An 18,563-nucleotide genomic window follows, 5' to 3' on the forward strand; every position below is an offset into this window, starting at 1 on the left:
ACGGTTGCGTACGGTCTGATCGGAAATCCTACGAAGCCCTGGTATGGTTGAGGCAGTAGACGCCGCAGTGGTGGTCCTATCCCGAAGGTGACGTAACCGAATGTAGCGATCTTGTGTGGGTGTGGTCACACGAGGTCTGCCAGATCGTGGACGGTCACGCGTTGATCCATGTTGTTGGTGTAGATTCCATAGCCTTGTGGTGGTGCTTGGGTGGACATTCACAGCTTTGGCAACATCTGATCGAGATTCGCCTGATTCCCAGCGACCAATGGCGTTGTTGCGTTGTGCTCCAGTCAGTCTTGGCGTAACTGTATTGCGTGTCGGTGGCTTAACACTGAGCTATGGAAACCGAGAACCCGTCACTTTTATAGGGATTTTGCACATGTTGCACTTGCAGAACATGCAGATCTCTCAAACAAATTTATTGGACACATACATGCGTTTTGGCGAAAAATCCGATGTTTTCCTCCGTTTTCAAAGTGCACAACTTTTATTGTCATTTTGGTCTGACAGTCAGTGGCTTAACACGTGTAACATCACATACTCTGAACTTGTAACGTTATTACATATATTTCTCTTTAAAATAACAAAAATATCCCTTTTGCGTTTCTTGTTTTGAAGAGTATATTTTGGTTAATAACCTGAATTTATTTATCCTCTATCAAAATCATAAAGTGAAATATATTTTTGTTTAAACAAATCATTATTTGTATGACGTACGCCTGTGCTTAACCGTTTAAGATTTGTTTGTTCTAATAATAATTAAAATAACACCCAAGTCTCGAAGGGTCGATAAATCAAGCAAAAAAGTGAATAAATGTGGTACTTAAGTAGTGAATCTTTGTGGTGTTTGTTATTTATAAGGAAAGAAAGAAGTAAATTGTGGGTTTATCTATTAATGGTTTTGACACCTACGGCATAAGTTTTGTACCAACACAACTATACTGAGCTAACCTCGCAACGTAAAGTACACATTACGTAAAGTAAACACCGATAATTATTCTTTTAATACTCTATTAGGTTGTGGAGTGGCGACTTATTTATCCATTATTCAAAGCTAAGCATTGGACAACTATAATTACTTGGCGCTGAAACTTAAACAATGCTCAGACAATATTATGAAACCTAGCGCTAAAATTAATTCATCAAATTTACACAAACGTTTTTCTTTGTTACACTGTTCCAACTTTTTAGCAGCCGATAATAACTTCATTTATTTCAAATTACAACAAAGTAAGTGTTAGGTCTAATCGAAAATTTCGAAAAAATAGATCTGATGAATTATGTCACCTTATTTGTGAGTCTGTGAACTGATTTTCTGAGTATCGAAGACATGTATATGAGAAGTATTTTCAGTTGTTTGATAAACTGATATCAGTAATAAAATTCTTTATAACTTAGATTATGAGCACGACATTTTTTAAAATTGTAGTTTAGCTTTCTGCATTTAATTATAAATTGCACATAAACAGATTAGGCTTAACTCTGAATTGTTCGTAAAGAGAGCTGTATATAAAATCACTGTTTCTATAAATGGTTAACTGATCGACGCTATATAGGGATTATAGGTAGCGTCGTTCAATTTTTCTTCTATACAAAGCGCTATTCGCTATTTAATAGAAAATATAAATTGTAATAATTTGTATAGTATATATAATTATATTTTGTATCTTGTATAATTTTGCAATTATATAATTTGTATCTACCATTCACAATAAGTATCATTTGCAAGCAAAATATCAATATATACGAAAACACACAAGGTATAAAAACGAGCATTTTCAGTGGTGGGTCATTGAGGGAAATGACTTAACTTAATATGTTTAAAAAAAACAACAAAAAACAAATACAAAACGCAATGACAAGCTACCCGATATATTCAACTGAAAGAGAAGATTAGCACAGTAGAGCTACCTTAACAATAAGTTGTAATTATTGTTAACATTTTTTATTGTATGGATAAAATTTTTTGTTGTAGTTTTTGAAGTTTAAAACATTTAATAACAGAACGAGACTTCAAGCAAGCAGTGAACATATAGGGCGTACCATATTGTATTTACCAGTTTAGCTTTATATTGCTTACTTTTACGGATCCTATTTAGGCTTGACTATGTATTGGATTGACAAAGACAGTTTGAAGGAACTCGTGTGTCGCCATCACACTGGCCAACACATCTATGACTTTGACGATAAGTCCATTTTGTCAGATTAGTTACAGTATTTTTATAGACTATTTCATTTATTAGTACATTTTATATCAATGAATAATATATATAATATATATACTCTTCAAAAAAAGAAACGCAAAAGGGATATTTTTGTTATTTTAAAGAGAAATATATGTAATAACGTTACAAGCTCAGAGTATGTGATGTTACACGTGTTAAGGCACTGATTGTCAGACCAAAATGACAATAAAAGTTGTGCACTTTGAAAACGGAGGAAAACATCGGATTTTTTGCCAAAACGCATGCGTGTCCAATAAATTTGTTTGAGAGATCTGCATGTTCTGCAAGTGCAACATGTGCAAAATCCCTATAAAAGTGACGGGTTCTCGGTTTCCATAGCTCAGTGTTAAGCCACCGACACGCAATACAGTTGCGCCAAGGCTGACTGGAGCACAACGCAACAACGCCATTGGTCGCTGGGAATCAGGCGAATCTCGATCAGATGTTGCCAAAGCTGTGAATGTTCACCCAAGCACCATCACAAGGCTATGGAATCGTCACCAACAACATGGATCAACTCGTGACCGTCCACGATCTGGCAGACCTCGTGAGACCACGCCCGCACAAGATCGCTACATCCGGTTACGTCACCTTCGGGATAGGACCACCACTGCGACGTCTACTGCCTCAACCATACCAGGGCTGCGTAGGATTTCTGATCAGACCGTACGCAACCGTCTACGAGATTCTTAGGCCTCATGTGCAACCCATCATGGTGAACGTCAACGACGTTTTTCAACATGACAACGCCAGTTCTCACACAGCCCGACTCACCACTGTCTTCTTGATACACCACAACATCAACATTCTTCCCTGGTCCTCCAGATCACCAGATTTAAACCCCACCTAACATCTTTGGGACGAGTTGGACCGACGTCTGCGACAGCGACAACCTCAACCGCAGACTCTACCTCAGCTTGCAGCAGCTTTGCAGGCTGAATGGACAGCCATTCCACAGGATGTGACTCGTCATATCATCGCTTTCATGGGCAGGAGATGCCAAGCAGTTACTGATGCTCACGGGGGGCATACTCGTTATTGAGGTTAAACTTCACCTTGTGAGCGTGGACTTCGCCTTTGCAGACTTTGAATGTTCAGCAGTGAATGTGCAAAGTTTCACACATGTCATACAGAACTACCCGGAATAAACTTGTTAACAACGTGTCTCATATTTTTCCCTTTTGCGTTTCTTCTTTTGAAGAGTATATTAATATTTTTTCTGTATAAATAATGTTGTTGTTTTTTTGTTATAACAAAGCCACAATGGGCTATCTGCTGTGTCCATCGTTGTAAATCCGAAGACTTAGTGCTGGTCTAGTGGTACCTCTTTAAATAAGACTTGCTTCTGTCTGCCCGAACCTTTTCATATAAGTTTCTGGACCAAATCCTACAATTTTATATAATTAGAAAGGTCTTTGTCCATGGAGTCCCGAATACGTATTGGCTTGACAAAATTATAAGAAATAATGTTGAATTTCGTATTTCTTGGGGGAAGGGAGGGGGTGAATAAATTTATAGAGAAAAAAAGGGAATGTCTCACACTAGGGAAAATTCAGGATTTGAAAAACTTAAAACTTATATACTATTAAAATATGGATCATTGACTACCTTTTTGCTATTTGTATTTATATATTATGAAAATAAAATAGTTTAATTATATTTTCAATGTAGCTCATTAATATCTTGTGAAATGCGCAGAAAAAAGATGCCTATAGTGAGAGTTTGTTGGTTTGATTATATATATATTAAAAGTAAACAGGATTTATTATTCTGTTATGCTGTGTGTGAAAATTATAGAATAAGGACAGTTCAAACGCAAACATGATACTATCGCAAAAGTTTTGCGGTCAAGGCTACTATATTTATTAACCCAGCACTGCTTCTCTAGCTCTCTCTCTTTTTCTCTCACATTTTGGTGATATGATTTTTTTGTATTTGCTCATAAGCTTTGAAATTCTCTTCCTATCGAGCCTACAATGTGAGTGAAGTCTGTCAGCTCTTCCAAAACGTTTTTGAAGTCGTATCTCTTTCACCTGGTTTTCGACTAATACAGAAACTGGTGAGAGACAGGCGCTTTGAATGGCTGGCAATGGCTAAAGGAGTGCTGTGTAAGACTTTATATTATAATAATTGCCAATATGGCATTGCCATATCAACGTGGTACAACTAAACTATTCCACACCCTATGTACACGTTCTTTTTTTAAATGTTACTATTTGATCTTCTCCGCTGAAAGAAAGGGTTGAACCTGTAAGTAGTGATGCAGGTGATTTCAAAGCAGAATGAAGCACCCTATATTTAAGTGATGAACAACAAATGAGATAAACATTACAGGACGTGCCTGATTATGTGGATGACGTAGAATTATAGGAAGTCCTAACGGAGGTAAGGATTAAATTATGAGCGAAGTTAATTTTTTTCGCTAAGAATTTTATTTGTGAATGTCATGTACTTTGACTGTTTTCATTCTGTGTTCACCATCCAGCAGCGACACACAGAGAAGATGACCAAAAACTAGTTATTTTTGGTCAAAGGTTTTGTTTTGTTGCTACCTTCGCGTGCCATATTTGTCAATAAAATGTTATTTTCACGTGGAAAAATTGTCAGACACTTTCATTGGTAATGATGTCAAATTCAATTTATTTACCTTTTGCTTATTCAATTAAAATGTACTGTTATTGTGGTTTTACTTAAGTTGATTTTAGTTTTTATGTGTACCTTGGAATATTAAACTTTTTGCCTGTAGTAGCTCAGTAGCACGTCTTATGACGTTAAAAGTTAAATTTTTATACCCCTTGCGGGCACAAGAGAGGTAGTCTATTGTGTAACTTAGTGCGACATTAAACAAAAAATAAGCAAACAAAAATACTAAACTGTCACTATTTATGTAGGGACCGATTTTTTTTACAGCAGGTGTTTGTAACTTCTTCGCGATAAATTTCAACAATAAACAAACAGCATCCAGTCCATTTACTTTAAAATAATATATTCAGACAAGTCAAACGTATATACAAATGTTAATTATACTGTTGATTATATTCAGAGCTTTAAATAAGTGTCTCTTTTGTTTCATCAAATTTTACAAAGGCTAGTTCAGTTACTGTAGAACACAATTTGACAAGACGAATTATTTTTCCTGCTCTGTTATTACAGTTTGGTATACGATAATTTCACTTTAAAAATTGCATTTCTAGGCTCTTTTTGACACACAACCACGCAGTTTATATCTATCTATCTAACTGCTAACCGAATGTCTTTCATTAATTAAGTTAGAACATAACGATGACATTCATACAAGTATGTGTGATGATTTAAAGGAAAATGAGAAAGAGGATTTAAAATTTTTCGATATAGAGAGTGACGATGAGGTATTTTGAATAACTATTATCACAAATTAAGATTTTTTTAATTTCGAAAAGAAAGCTAAAGGACTGTTTAGAAAATAGAGTGACTACGAAATACGTAGACAACATAACAAGGTTGATACACCAAGTAGAGAAACTGAAAAAAGATATTGCAAGTGAAAAGAGATCAGAATAGTGTAAATAGGAGGAAAATATTATATTATATATTTAAAAGTTGAAGTGAAAATGTGCAAATTTAATCTTAGATTATGTGTACTTCTGGTGTTAAATTCTATGTCCTCTCTTTTTTTTTATGACAATTATTGCTATACAAAATGTTAGAGATTGCTCTACCGATATGAATATTTGAGTAGCTAAATATGATATTATACGTCATAATGCAGAAATTATTTTACTACAAGAACGTAACTTTCATGTAAAATACAATTTTTATTATGGAATAACTGGAAGTATAATATAATTATCTTTTATGCTACACAACAGAATGGATCTGGCGTATTAATAGACTTAAGTACGTTTTCTGGGAAGAAAATAACATTTATCTCTGACTATAAAGGTAAGAATTTGATAACTAATTTTCGAAACATTTTTATAGAATTTGTTTGGAGGAAAGTTCACTGGGTTATTAGAAATACTTTACCTTTTAAAGAAGGTAGATTAAATCTTATATCCTCGAATGATAAACTAACTATTTTTAGGATTCGTTACTTCGAATGCTTATTACATAAATCAACTAGTTCTCTCATCTGAATTATAAATGAAACAATTTTTAAATGGTCATATGAACGTTTTGATTTTCTTACTGTTCCTTTAATGGATCGTATGAAATCATGAGGAATATCTTATATTTCTGCTTTAAACAGGTGGTGTAGGAGGAAAATTGAAAACTCTTCTGTTCAAGCACTTCTTAAAGAACCTATTTTTTAAATTATTATTTGTTAGATAATACAGAAATACATTTTTATTATTTTTTGTGGCTGATAAATAGCGTGTTAACAGTATCAGACACTGTAGATAACAAAAAATATAAGGTTAATGTTTCCATGGCACTTATAAAATGATGAAAACGTAGATCGTTTGAAACATTTAGTGACTGCGATTACAATACAGTTTAATCACATTTTTTAATTCTATATGATTCACTAGTAAGAGTGAAAAGTTAACTAATAATGAACAAGGTAATACATCTAGCTTAGAATCACCAGTAGCAGAACAGGACATTAAAACCTGGTCAGAAGTTTAGTAGAAAGAAAATCTCTCTCTAGTAAACAAACATCTAGATTAAAATATTAAAAATATAGCTTACAACAGTAGCTTTAGGGTGAGTGAGGGAGGGGAAAATCTGTGCCAAATCTCCTGAAGCTACGATATGTTCCGAGTATAATAGACAGGCATCCATTGCACATAACACATGTTTACGCATTAACCAGTAAGAAAGACGACTGAGATACATTACACCATTTTAAAAATACCATATACCATCTTTTTTATTAAGTTGAATTATATATATAATGACAACAGAAAAAAAAACAAAATCGAAACGCAATTAAATTAACACGGAAATAATTTGAACGACAACTGTTTTTCTTTTGCTCAGGTGTTTGTTATTAACCTTCTTTAAAAGACTCCCACAACATCCACGCTGGATAAAAACTGCAGTAAATGCGCAATGCGTAGGAATACATCTAAATCTACAGTGCGCTGAGGCAACTGTATTTATTAAATCAAGCAGATTAATTTCTATTTATTTTTTGTTTAGAATAACGACGAAAGGAAAGAAGAAACTGAATGGACTGGTATGAGAAGAATTGTATGAAAGGCATGTTTCTAGTCAAGTGTATCTAGGAGACCGTTCCATGCTAGCTGGAGAGATGTCAGCATAGAGTTAATGAAAGAAGGATAAAGAGTCGATAATGGAATAAATTGCTGTCAAAGAATCCAGTCGCTTTTCATTAGTTGCTTTGTTAGCGGAGAAGTCTAATGCTCTTACCTGTTCGAATTAATTCACCAGTTTCTTTTTAATACATGAAGCAACCGTCTTGGTGCGGAGATTTAAATGTTTCATTACATGACGACATAATTGAATATTTAAACACGATTAACATCTTCGGCTGCATCGTGTTTTTGTCCGCCGAAAATATTTGGAATGGATATGGTTCACTATTATGATTGAGGATATTTTAATGGTCATGTTGGAAAAATAAAAAAATGTATATTACGCTTAACTATTTTTATAATGGCATCACATAAACTATTCTAATAAAGAAAGTTTGTTGTTGTTTTCCTGGTATCCGTGACAATCGTGTAGGAAGTTACAGAAATTTTGAACACAATCTATAAAAAAAAATTCGATGCTTCTGTCAATAATCAAAAATTAATTTTTTTCTTCTGAAAAGACGTAAATCTTAAAGAAAGTCGAGATGTTTTCACGTACTTTACATTTTTAACTTTAAAGATATACTTGCAGATTATTTATCTTTATTTATTATATAAAAAATTCTAGTGGTGTGTTTAAAATTAAGCACAAAGCTGTACAGTGGGCTATCTGTACTCTGCCCACCATGGGTATCGAAACCATATAATAGTTTATATTATTTGCATTATATTATTCAATTTTTGCATTGAATGGAAAAATAAATAATTTATTTTATTTTAGACATGTAGAACAGAAAAAAAAAAAGACTGAGATAATGCGGGGAATCATCATAGAAAGGAAATCATTTATCTTTTCATTATTACATAAGTCGCTCTGAATTTGTAGTTTTACTGGCATGGCAAGGTAGTTAAGGCACTCGATTTGTAATCCTAGGGTCGCAGGTTCGAATCCCCGTCACACTAAACATGGGTGCCGTAGGGCGTTATAATGTAACAGTTAATCCCACTATTCGTTAGTAAAAGAGTAGCCCAAGCGATGATTAGCTGCCTTCCCTCTAGTCTTACACTGCAAAATTAGGAACGGATAGCGAAGATAAACCCTCGTATAGCTGGGCGCGAAATTTAAAAAACAAATAGCTTTGTGCGAACTTCAAAACAAATCAATCATAGAAAGGAAATCATTTATCTTTTCAGTACTTTAAATTATTACAAAATTGCAAAACTGCAATCAATCACTCGAAATTTGTAATTTTATTTAAGATTAAGACTTCAAAAGCTTGTGCTCTTCATAATGTGTATAAGTGTGTGTGTTTATTTATATATCTTAGTGTCAAGCAAAGTGCTACAAATTAAAGCCAATCTAATAATATGTCCCACTGCTATGCGAGGACTGTTTTATCTGATTCGTTCTGAGTTAGTCGGCCCGGCATGGCCAAGCGTGTTAAGGCGTGCGACTCGTAATCTGAAGGTCGCGGGTTCGCATCCCCGTCGCGCCAAACATGCTCGCCCTTTCAGCCGTGGGGGCATTATAATGTGACGATAAATCCCAGTATTCGTTCATAAAAAAGTAGCGCAAGAGCTTGTGGTGGGTAGTGATGACTAGTTGACTTTCCTCTAGTCTTACACTGCTAAATTAGAGACTGCTAGCACAGATAGCCCTTGTGTAGCTTTGCGTAAAATTCAAATCAAAACAAACATGGCTAAAATACATGATAAATATAATATGCAAATATTGTGCGACATACGAATTAAATTTTCAATACGGAAGACACCTTATTCCCACCGGCTAGGATACAGATCCTCTGGATTCAGATATAGATGTCTCTTATTTCGAATTACTTGGCCGGGAGAAAGAGAGCTAGCTATCAACTAAATAAAAATGAGTTACTTTTGCTTTTATAATACTCGCGTAGATAGAAATGTATAACATATTCAGTTACTCCAGGTCTCAAGTCCAAGATACTTTCAGGTATAGTCACCTACGTCCCGGTCATTTTCAATGAAATTAATAAAATCCTCCTTTTCATGCTAGGCGAACTTCAAACGGTTTAGTTTCTGCAAAAAACTGGGAGCAAACTAATATAATTTGCTTCCTTTATCCAGCAGAAAGTTTCACCTCGTGACTTCTGTTCCTAGACAGTATTGGTCAGCTGTGATATTTAGTTGAAGTCTTACATCCGCCAGCAATATTCCAGTTCTAAGTAGTTTTAAAGCTCAAAATACACTGAAATATCCCTGAGGGCAGAAGTCGTTATTTAACAAAAGAGCAAAAATCCAAGATGGTTGGAACAAGAAAATAACAGAACCATACATTGTTGTCATAACATCGAGAAAGCTAAGTAATCAATAATTAAAACAACATACGTATATCACTACAAATGGTTGAAGACATAGGATGCTTGCAAACTACTGTGTGACAAAAATTAATAATTAAACCGATTACGTACAAACAGGTAATTATGCTATCTAATTTTTGCGTTTGTATTTACATAGACAAGTTTCATGACACAAGTACATTATTACATGTGTAAGAATAATCTTTAGGGACGACACGTAACGCACTGTAACGTACAAAGTTAGAAAAAAATATGGAAACATCGAGTTCAGTAGAAGGATTATAAAATTCGTTTACTAATCCTTTTACTTTTGCAGACAACAGGGAAAACCAAACTGGATTAAAGTAATAAAAAGTTACAGTTGCAGCTTCAGCTAAGTAAAGACACTAGAATAACTTTTTTCAGACTTAGAAGAAATTCATGGTATATAAAATGTTTATGTTCGTGTATTAGCTGGCCATCTATAACTAATCAATTTGTTATTCCACTGTTGTTACAAAATTGAAAACGTGCATATCTGGTTATATTTATATATATTTTTTTAAAACCGCATTTGTATGATAAACTATGTTTCCAAGATACGAAATCTTGTAAAATCTTATGTGCCCGAACTGTGAATTAAAGAGCTCCATTGCTCCATTGCTGCAAAATACTCTTCATTCTTTGATGCCATGGGTGCCCTACAAGAGTCAAAGTCATATCCCACTAATCAATCAGAAGAGAGAACTTGAAGATGTTGCAGTGGATGCTGTTTATTAGTTATTTTCCTTCTAGTCAGATAGTTCAAAATTAGGAACGATTTCTCAGGTAATGCTTGTGTAGCTTTGCGCGAAACTTTAAAACAAGCAAAACATACTAAGACAGACAAACACAAATAAAGATTCATTGGATGATAATTATAAGTCTAGCGGAAGCTTACCGAGAGATAATGGTTATGGAAATTGGAGTCTTAAAACAAGCCATTCTGTTAAGAAAATGTATCATTTCGTTAATAGATATGTTTGTTTGTTTGTTTTTGTATTTCGCACGAAAAACTACACGAGGGCTATCTCTGCTAGCCATCTCTAATTTAACAGTGTAAGGGAAGGCAGCTAGTCATCACCATCCACAGCCAACTCTTGGGCTATTCTTTTACCAACGAATAGTGGACTTGACCGTCACATTATAACGACCCTACGGTCAAATGGCGAGCATGTTTGATGTGACGGGGATTCGAATCCGTGACCTTCAAATTATGAGTCGAGTGCCTTAACCACCTGGTCATGCCAGGCTTCCGGCAGACTTATCTTAATGACAGCATGTCATTATTTCATATCGTCCCAACTATTACAGAATTTCGAATCTTGTAATATTTTTTTCAGAATGAAGACCTTTTATCAGACTTAAATGTTATGGACATAGCTTTATTCTTGTAGTATAAATAGAAAATACGATGGAATGTTATTAAAGTCTTAAAATCAATAATGTTCAAGAAGCCGTATACAAAACTATAAAATTATTACAATAAATAAAATTTCAAATCATAGGTTGTTTGATGTTTATTGTATATTCTTTAATCTTACGACGTGCTGGTGTAACTTCAGTAAATAGCACACCTTATTACTGGAGATCCTTATAGAATTCAACACCTGTAATAATGCCTTTTTCCTTACTTGTAGGATTTTATTTAAAACTGTATCTTGATGTACTTAAATCCACCAAGGTTTAACTTGTCACAAAGAAAAAGAATAGCTCCCATTTTAACAGGATACTGGTCATGTGAGGAGGTCGAGTGACGTAATACATTACTGGCGATACAACATAAATCGCAGTTTTCTCTCTCCAGTGAGAAGTCAATCATCTTAAGCTTATAAACCGTTCTTAAAGGTATGGTTATTATCATTATGGGAGCAATACCAACTTCAGGAGATAAGTCTTTCTTTACTTGTCATGTCCTTGGTTTATATAACTAAGACCAACTATATGCCCATAACTGGTTACAGACAGTGAATGGTACTTTTCACTTTATGGTGTCGTGTTTGAGCACCAATATCTAATTTTAATTTATAATTTTATTTAACGTAAAAGATCTTTAAACCGAATTTAAATCTGATAGAGGTGTATATCTGCTTTAGTACAGGTCCAGCGTTAATATTTACTTCAGTATTGTTATAGAGATTGTATGTTGTGTTATTTCTTTTCCATTAGATGCGACTGCTGTTTCACTGCCCTTTCTCTTCTTTGATTATTAAAAGTAACTTAACCATTGTCTCTTTTGCAATATGCTTATGTTATTGAAGGTAAATATATATGATCACGCTCGTACGCAGGGAGGTTTGATGGATTTGGTCGAACCCTCCTCTATTTTTGTGGTCTAACAAATACTGCCACTAAGTTCATGTGAACGTTCGAAATCCGCTGGAACATTAGAAATATAATTTAACAATTAATAACTACTAAGCATGTAGAAAGTACAATACTTTACTTAATAAAACACACATATGTATGTTAATTTAAGCCTAGCTCCATACCAACTTTTACAACTGAGTGACTATTTGTAGATTTTACATTAACAGCCATGGAATTATTTAAGCTAAATTTCATGCAAAATTGTTTCCAGATTTATCTCTTAACACCTATTTTTTTACAAAAATACTCTTACTCAGACACCCTTAGCATTAGCACGCTTTGCATGAAGATTGTGCTTCGTACAGTATTAGTTGGCTTCCGATCTTACAAATTAGACTCTCCCCCCTTTCCAACATTCTGCGTTCGGGCCTGGTAATACTATTAATAATTGACTTGGACACAAACATATTTACTTAAAAGTTGATACTTAGATGGTGGTAATATACAAGCTAGAATAGGTCAATTAGAATGACTGGTACTCCGTTTACTAACAATAGGAGTCAAAGTTCTTGGCTATAAAATAATTGTGACCAGTAAGTGCGGCTATAGAGGATGATGTCACATCCGGTGGGCCTCAGTATTGCGTCCCACAGTTGTTGCATTAATATGGTATGATGTAATATACAATTATTTATTAATATACACATTTGAAAACATTATTTAATTACCCTAAGGTAATGATAGATGACCTTATTAATACTCATTATTTATTACCTGTTGCGTTACGTCCTGTAATGCTTGCCATTAAAAATCATTTAAGTTATAAATATTTAATTACCATCCTTTTGGCGAATTCGAAAACAATGAATCATGATAGACTCCTCCATTATTGTCGAATGAATTTATTTTAAAATCATATCGCCATTTCAAGACATCATCTTTCTGTATGACCATCAAACTTTTGTTTAATGTGAGGGCACTAACGCTGGAGCAGTTTTTTTTTTTTTTAAAGTTAGTAACCAAGCATTTGGAAAACAAGAGTAATTTATTAAAGAGCCCAACAATCTGACCAGAAGCCGGGCAAGTGGCAATCGTACTCACAAAGCAAAAACTACTTTTTTGTAATTATATATATATATATTTTTTATTCTAACACTACCAGCAGGTGTGTTTGCGAGGCTTTGGCTTGGCATGACCTGGTGGTTAGGACACTCGACTTGCTCTCTGAGGGTCGTAGGTTCGATTTTCCATCGCGAACATGCTTGCCCTTTCACCTGTGAGGGCATTATAATGGTACGATCAGGCCCACTATTCTTTGATAAAAGAGTAGCCCTAAAGTTGGCGGTATTGAATAGCTAGCTGCCTTTCTTTAGTCTGTCACCGGAGATAGCTATCGTGTAGCTTATTGTGAAATTGGAAACAAACTAAGCGAGACTTTCACTCGCGCCAAGAACTTTTAGACCCGCGATCCGACACATAAACAGTTATTTGGGGAAAAATGATTATAACAGATTTGGTCATGAGCAAACGCAATTATTAGGCACATAAGCGACAACTTGAGAATATTATCTACCTTTACTTTAACTCATACACGTACATACGTGTCTGCTATCTTTGATGGACGATGAAATTCCAAAGGTTCAGTGTCGAACAAGTTGGCTATTAGTTTATGCAGCTATAGGAAATGCTTGACTGGATAGAATGTAAGAAGAAAAAGATATCTAATTCGTATTTATTATACATGCAGTAAAAATAAAGACTTCATATAATTCAGTAACAGTCTGATACTAGTCTAACTTAATATAATAGAAAGTGTAGATAGTTGGTGATTACGTGTCACGTGTTATTGATTATTTGCATCTATTTTACAAATTTTAATTACCTAATTCCTCAAAGAGTATACTAGTTCAATGTTGCAGCTTTAAGGAAGTTAGTTTATAACGTCACATGTAATTGAATTATGACCACGCGGCTGTTGCCTTAGTGACTTGGAAATTAGAGTGAAGAGATATTTTTTTATGTTGTCAAATTGTTGTTGTTGTTTGTTATTAAGCACAAAGCTACGCAAAGAGCTATCTGTGTTCTGCCCACACATGTATCGAAATCCGGTTTCTAGCAGTATAAGTCCGCAAACATGCCGCTGTGCCACTGAGAGGCAGTTGTCCAAACGCGATAGTTTTAAACTTAAATAGACAGGAGAACAGTATGTTGTTTAGCTATGACTCACAAATATTTTTGTGTTGTTATCAGTGAGAAATATATCACACACTACTTAGGAGATGTTTATGAGAAAATAACATTACTTAGGCGCCAAACAAAAAAGTTGTACGACCATACCAAAGGACTTTATCCTAATGCGGTGGTATGGCTTTAAACTAATTTATTCGACACTTTTGAAGGTCTCTTTTTTATTTAATTAATTGTGTGTTAAAACTGAGAAAGTTGCTGAGAACCTTTCAATAAAATCTAGGGCCATCAAATGAGTCGAGGTAAGCAACTAATTTATTCAACTGATTGGTGATTTGCGACTGTGCTCTCAAAAGCTAGTGCTGGTAATAATGAGACCATCAAATATGTCAGTATTTATTATATTAAACATTATACAATTTAAGGTTATCTGTTTCACATTTCTATAAAGATCATTATTTTTAGAGAATTCTCCTGAGATCTATCGTAACACAAATATATTTTCTCACTTACTTATATTTACATTGAGAAATTAGTTTGTTCGGTTTTTTATTCGTTAGATATTATGTGCTGGAAAAAAACAACATTACATTTTTGTGTTTTTATTTTACATGTTATAAACTTTTCTATCTTGACTTCCTTGAGAAAGAAACAGTATAGTTTCATCATTAATGGAAATATTGGATTCACTGGTCTTTAGTGGACCGTGGGGTGGCTCTATGGTAAAGCTTAGCCTTTCAGAGCTAGCAAGCTAGGTTCGAATCTGTACGACTCCATAAAATATTCCCTTTACTTTAAGCTATAAGTTACGTTTAAAGTTTCAAATCATTAGTATGGATCTTTACCGACTACCTTGCCTTCACTCTGGTCAATAGTTCAAATTTAGAGACAGCAGGAGATAATTACCTCAGGAACCTTACCAATAAATACAGAATATAAAATTTTACTCATTGAGTTACACCACTTTTTCAAGGTTTATCCTCAAATAACACACTTAAACGAGAGGTTTGGTGCATTATACTAAAACGATTTTGAATATGTAAATTAACATGTCACATGACAACCACAGCCAATATACAGTTAGTATGTTACTCAATTTCTCGCAAATATACTCGAGAGCTACCTGCACGAATCGTACTTAACTTCGAACTGATAAACTAGAGTAAAGACAGCTAGTCAATATCCACTGTCAACTCATGGGTTATCAATCGCATTGTGGGATTTGATCATCAATCAAAAAACGCACCCCAGCCCCTGAGTGAAGAGCAGGATGAACAATGCATATTAACAAACAATTCGAATTATTAAACACGCCCTATCTGTCAAACAGACGGGTGGGTGGGGAAGTACTCGGATAAAATTAAATTTTACTCAAAATCAGCATCACGAAGCGATTTTCCATTGTTATGATTCAAACTTTCCACCGAACTGCTTATTATGCATCATGAAAAAAAAACACATTGAATGTCGAAGTAGCGCGACCAGAAATGTCTATTGACCTCAACAGTTACTTGTTTAATTCAACGCAAGAAAACGAGGCACACTTTGCTTTAGTAAAGAGAACCAAGGAGCGGGAATTTATAACATGGTTGACATAGACCGGATGTTGACTGGGGTGGGTAGCACTGTTTAACTGCTATTAGGAGTACCTTCAGTACAGGGAGGAGGGAATTAATTATTCATTAAAATTCAGTGCAATATGCAACAACTACTGTTAGGAATTGCTTAGTAACAACTAAAGTAATGGAAAAAGGGAAAGTAATTTCCTTTGATGAATACAGGCCTGTCCGTTCTTTTTTACCAACTCTCAAGGCGTCTATTTGAATAGTATATATTTGTTTTTTTTTGCAGAATTTGTTTTTGTAATAAACTTTACCTCATTCGTATTAGTCGTCAAGTTTTACTGTGCTAACATTCTATGTGTTCTATTGATTTGTTAGCTTTTTTTTTGCTTAGTATTTTCTTGTGCACAGTTTTCTTAAATGGTTTCTTGTAGTGCTTGTTTTATTTGTTTTTTGAGTTTTGCGTAAAGCTACACGAGGGCTAACTGCGCTAACCGTCCTTAATTTAGCAATGTAAGACTAATGTAAAGGCAGCTAGTATCACTACCCACTACCAACTCTCGCAGTACTCTTTTACCAACAAGTAGAGGATTAACCATCACATTATAACGCTTCCACTGCTGAAAGGGCGAGCATGTTTTGTGTGACTGGTATTCAAATCCATAATTGCTTCTTTTTGGTGTATATGTATTTCTAGGCGTTTCCTGTTAGTCAGAAAGTGACAGAATTTCTAAATGCCCAATGCCGCCTTTAAGTAGCAAGATAATAAATTACTTCCCTTTTACAGATTACAGATCTTATTTGAAGGATATTTTTTCTTAATACTCATTTCTTTGGTTACTATTCTTTAAAATTAAAGAGCTTCTTTTACGTGAAAACTTATGAATTATTACGAGAACTTTAAACGCTTGAGATTTTCTATCGGTGATATAAAGAGTTAAGAATTATAGCCGGAATTATAAAATGGATGGTGGGTATTGCACGATGTATGGAGTGATTTTCAAAATTTCGAAGAATAGTTCTAAAATAAATAAACAACCATTCAACTTTAAAAGTTTTGGCGATATTTATTTATATTATAAGTTTAACATAACATTTTTAGGTTTTGTAAATGTTCTTTTATCTTTCAAATGATCCATAGAGGAAATTATGGACATACCTGGCTGTGACATTATCTAAAAAGAACTATAGGTACTCATCCCGTACAAGACCTGTACTCGCAATAGTGCCTGCGCTGCTTAAAACAGCTTCCATCTGTGGTACACGTTCTGGCCATCTTATTTCTTCAACTTTGACAAGTGTTTGCTTTTCTTATCATAGGACAGGTATGTGATTCAGGGATAATCTTATGGAAGGAAGGTCCAAGTAGTTTCAATAAGAACAACTCCCCACTGAGAAAACCGTGTGATATACAGCCGAAACACAATTCGGCTGGCTGAGGTTTACCTCACATTTAAACAATTGCTTTTAGCACAGGATGAGCGAGTGTGAGAAGTATTATACCGTCTGTAATGTACAACACGCACGGAATCACTTCGGCGGTATCGTACCTAGAAATGTGAGAGTGTGAGAAGTATTAAGCCGTCTGTAATGTACAACACGCACGGAATCACTTCGGCGGTATCGTACCCGAAAACAAGCGAGTGTGAGAAGTGTTAAGCCGTCTGCAGTGTTTAACAACCACAGAATGACTTCATTGGTATGGTACCGAGAAGTAAGCGAACGTGAGAAGTGTCAAACCATCTGTAATGTATAACACCCAGTCAGTGGATTATAAATAAACTCTCGGAAGTTACTCGTTTAATGAACTTTTTGGTAGTTACAAATACATTAGTTTTGGTCCTCAAAGCTACACATTGGAGTATGTTCAATCTTTCGACCATGGGAAATAGAGCACATGATTGTAGCGTTGGAGATCCGTACTCTTACATTTGATCCACCGAAAGACGTATCATGATGCATAGTTTACCTTATAAGCTATTTGATTATATTGATTGTTACGTTTATATATATACATTATCATGCGTAATATTTCGTATAACACACGCTTTCAGACAGTTACTACACGGCACAGGCAATGATATGAAAAACTGACAGAGGATTTTTCAAGTTTCTCTCCTAGACGTTTAAACCTGTAAGTAATTTTTACTTCATAAATATAAAACTTTATGTAAAGCGTTAAAATATTTTTATGTAATATAACAACTTTTAATAATGAACATAATGTGATGGAACATTCGTGATTATACTCATAACTTATTGGTTGCGATGTTTCGATCACGCGGCTGTGAAAGGAAGCTCTGTATTTGTGCTACAGATACGGATTTGGAATTTTATTTCAGTGACGTTCTACCTATTATTGTTCCTCTGGCAAATAACAATTTTCACAACGTTCAAACAATTGACAGTTTGTGAAATTGATCTCTAGTTTTCTTGGTACTTGTTCTGCGACCTGTATATTACAGTTTTACGTCCTAGAACTGTACTTGGGGGAGCGAGGGAGGGAGAAAGTAAAATTTTGTAATCTTTTTTGTAAGTCACAAAGTATAGTTTAAAATTCGCGTTTTCAAAGATTTATGTTTATCATATGCACATAACGTTTCAGAATAAAAGATTAGAGGTTAAAAAGTATTACATATAAAGGTGCAAACGTACAAAAATAACAGAGGAAGAATTATTTGA

This window comes from Tachypleus tridentatus, chromosome 3 (assembly GCF_004210375.1).
Source record: "Tachypleus tridentatus isolate NWPU-2018 chromosome 3, ASM421037v1, whole genome shotgun sequence".
NCBI lineage: Eukaryota > Metazoa > Arthropoda > Merostomata > Xiphosura > Limulidae > Tachypleus > Tachypleus tridentatus.